General features: G+C 34.8%; 1 protein-coding gene and 1 pseudogene across 3 annotated transcripts in view; both read left to right on the top strand.

Moving 5' to 3' along the window:
* The window catches only part of LRRTM4 (leucine rich repeat transmembrane neuronal 4), a 674,925-nt gene that overhangs the window by 312,867 nt on the left and 358,126 nt on the right, over positions 1-3,932 (top strand). The gene's annotated exons all lie outside the window — the stretch shown is intronic.
* On the top strand, positions 1,302-1,417 carry LOC111738402 (annotated as a pseudogene).

Here is a 3,932-nt window from a genome sequence, read left to right on the forward strand (position 1 = left end):
ACATATATATCTATAAACATTATATATAAGATATATATGTGTATATTATTTATATATGTAATATCTGTATGTGTGATTATGTAAATTCAAAATGCGATGCCACTTGAAAACAGAGTTTACAAAAAAATGAGAAATTAAAATGACCGGGAGTCTCTAGATCATTCTTATAAATGCAGTTAATCAGTCTGTCTGTCCCTCAGTGATTCAGCCTCCACCATGCAGCAAGCTTACAGAATTGTAAAGGCGGTGTTTTATTAGGAGGATGTTGAAATCTTCACTTTGTTATGCAACAATTCTTATTTTTAAAAAAGGAGTGGAAAAAGAGAAATAATAAAATGCTGAAGCTATATCCTGGTGACGTTGTGATAGGCTGGGCCTTTTGTACTCTATTTTTAAAAATAGAGAAAAATGCAAAAGAAAAGAGAATTTGGGTATCTTATTATCTCTATTACTTAGCCTAAATAATCTTTTATCAGGAGAATTTTCTTTCCATTTTTGCACAAGCTTACATAACACCTGAGCTCAGCTCCATTACTTAAGGTTCAAATTCTGTGGCAAAGTAGTTGCTCTTTTTTCCTCTCTCCTAAATAGATGAGATCCAAAAGCAGCTAGGAAAAGTATTAATGTGTACAAATTAACCAGGTATAAAAACGAATTTTCACTTGCTTAGAGAAAAAGAACCACATCGATTGCCTTCATCAAGTCAATAGTGTATGTAAGTGAGGCTATGCGGAGCCGTGGACAGAGCCAAGGAAAGAGCTCTGTCAAGTCAGGAGGGGGAGTGAGGCAGAAAATGACTGGGGTGGCCGCCTGGGAGTCCAAGTTCAGTGAGGAACTGCTCACCAATGAGGCATGAAGCTCCTAATGAATGTGGGTCTGCACCAAGTCACATTCAGAAGTTCTCACATGATTCTTCCTGCACGCAGAAATCTTTCTTAGTAGACTAAAGTCTCTCAGAAAAGCCTGATATGTCAGTAACTAAATCTCCTTAATAAAAACTCAAACAGGTTTTGTATGCCCCTGACAAAATGATTTTCACATTTTCCACAGATCAGATACATTTAGCAAATACTTATTCTGCAACCAGGATGACAAACTCTTTCTCTACATGTAGAGACCCTATGAGACTCTGGTTCTTCTTTAATAGACAAAGGAATCTGTGAAATTAATGAAAGATTTAGATAAATGCTATTCAATAGAAATATAATGGAAAACATACATGTGAGTCACATGTGAAATTTTACATTTTCTAATAGCCACATTGAACAAATAAAAAAACAAATAAAAATTAGATATATTTTGTCTACAGTCATGCCCTAAATAAGCCCGATCCTGTCTGATCTCGGAATCTAAGCAGGGTCGGGCCTGGTTAGTATTTGGATGGAAGACCACCTAGGAAGACCAGGTGCTGTAGACATAAAAAAATAAAAAAATAAGGGACTGCAAGCTGACATGGTCTTTGCAATCTGTGAGGTCAACCAAGGATTGCCTCGCCTTAAAAAAAAATTGATATATTTTACTTAACCTAATACATATAAATTATTTTATTCAGTACATATTTGACAAAAGATTTTTAAGATATATTATTTCATATCAAGTTTTTGAACACCAGTGTGTATTTTTTCACTTATAGCACATCTCAGTTCCGACTGCTCATATTTGAAATGCTCACTAGTCACAGTGGCTATAATGTTTATCACAGCTCTTGATTCTAAGCTTAGAAAAATGTGGTGTAAATACATACAAACAACATTTTGCATAAAATTTTAGGTGGACCCCTGAATTAAGATTTTCTGTTGACATAATTAAGTGTTCCTTTTAAAAGCTATTTCTTTCAAGAACCGCAGAAATATCTTTGAGAAGGCATAGGATAAAATTTTCCTAACTGTATAAAAACTAAGGGCGAATGACGATGTTAAGAATCTCTGCTACAAGACTGCTATACTTCTCATCTTTTGTCTCCTCATTGGATATGAACATCAAAAATCCTAGATAAGAGTTCACAAACAGCCTGTGAATTGCTGTAACTACACACACACACACACACACACACACACACACACACACACACACTGCTTCCTGAATCATCAGTTGCAAATGTTTTCTATTTACCCGTTTTCTAATTCTAAATCAACTCTTCCCACCTCTCCTGACATTTCTTTCTATGTCTGTCTGATTCCTGTTACAACAGGTGCAGTTAGTTGACTCTCCTCTTCATTTCCATTATTCGAATCAAATGAAACAGAATGACCGTTTACAAAAGCAAATTGGTTAATGCTGGGAGTTTTTTTTGGGCAATGCCAACTACTTGTATATCTAGTTCTTAGAAAAAAAGGAAGACAAATGATGAGCTGTGGAGAGGCTAAACTCCACACATCCTGTGCATGGCATTTTAAATAAAAGTCCAAGCTGTCTTTTGTTTCACAATAGTTGTCATACTTATCTCCCTATTTATTTTCCACCATCATTTCAAGGTGTACCAAATAATTTTCATTTTGCAAGACATCCAAGACATTTTCACAATACATTTTCCAGGCTGAAGTCAATAGCAACCCAAGGGATAGCAAATTGTAATGTTTATGAGGTATAAGTTACAATGGAAGTTAGATACTATAAAGTAAGTGGTTATGTGCCAAGAGATGGAGCCATCAAATTGGCTGCCAAGGCATGTCAACCATTGTAAAAAGGGCTTAGAAAAATCACTTATAGAGTCATAAAGGAAGAGACCTTATAAAACTCTAGCTTTTCATTTGAAACATTTGGGGTAGCTAGAAACAAATCTTCCCTAACAAAATCTGAAGTCCTGCTTCAAATCAGCTCAATTTCAAACTGGACTGGTCTTAGATGTTCCAATCCTAAAAACTGGCCAGAAAGAAAATTTTCTGAAGCAAAACAAAACATAGTCTATTTTCTCAAAATATTCCTATACATTTTCAAACAGTGTGTCCAGCATTCAACTGAAAATTACCCAGCAACCAAGATACATGACCAAATGTATAAACTTTAAAGAAAACAGAAAAAAAATTACATATTGAGTGTAAAGCATGCTCAGGTTATATAAACTGGAGAAATCTTCCAACATAACAATAGTTGCAACTTTCACTTCATTATTAATAATAAATTCAGCAATGTTTCACAGCACCAAAATCTGCATGATATAAGCTATATTTGAGCAAATATTTGGAAGCCATCAATGTTTAAAAAATAATAAAGGTAAAAACCCTATTTTACCTACAAGTAGATGAAATTCATTTCATTTTCATACTTGGCATAATTTATAGTATATATCTCTTTACATATCACCCCAATTTATATCAATATTCTCTTTCCTTAGTTTATATTTATATTTTTGAATTTTGTCAATTGAGTCTAAGAAGGAGCTTTAACTGAAGCTGTCATGGCTTGCAAACAACTCACTTTTCTTCTAAGTAATATTTGCAGCACTGTAACAATAACTAGATAGAATTTGGAAAAAATAAAAACTTCCATGGTAGGTGGGAAAGTATTGAAGTCAGGGGAGAAAAACTTGTCTGAATGAGAATTCAAACCCAAATTAAAAAGAGTTCTGGTAACAGGGTAGAATGGTGATGGCATAATGTGCATGACAGATATTTTCTAATCACTTGAAAACCAACCTCAGAGCCCACAGAGAAGCATTGTGCCATTAATTCTGCTCTGCTCTCCTGCACACTAACAGTCCCTGTCCTAATTAAAAGTGCTCTTGGAACATATGTTTTATTGCCTGAACTGTGCCGTTAGATTTGATATACTTGTGATTCCTGTCATCTGGGATGGGAAATCCCTCTTGGAGGCTTATAACTGTATCAGCGACTTCTCTGAGCAGAGAGCTCTTGAGTATCCTATTGTATTGGCAATGAACAGCAGGTGCAAATATAAAAACTAATAATATTGAAGCCATGCCTTTGAACTCA

The sequence above is a fragment of the Pteropus vampyrus genome, unplaced genomic scaffold (genome assembly GCF_000151845.1).
Source record: "Pteropus vampyrus isolate Shadow unplaced genomic scaffold, Pvam_2.0 Scaffold37, whole genome shotgun sequence".
Taxonomy (NCBI): Eukaryota; Metazoa; Chordata; class Mammalia; order Chiroptera; family Pteropodidae; genus Pteropus; species Pteropus vampyrus.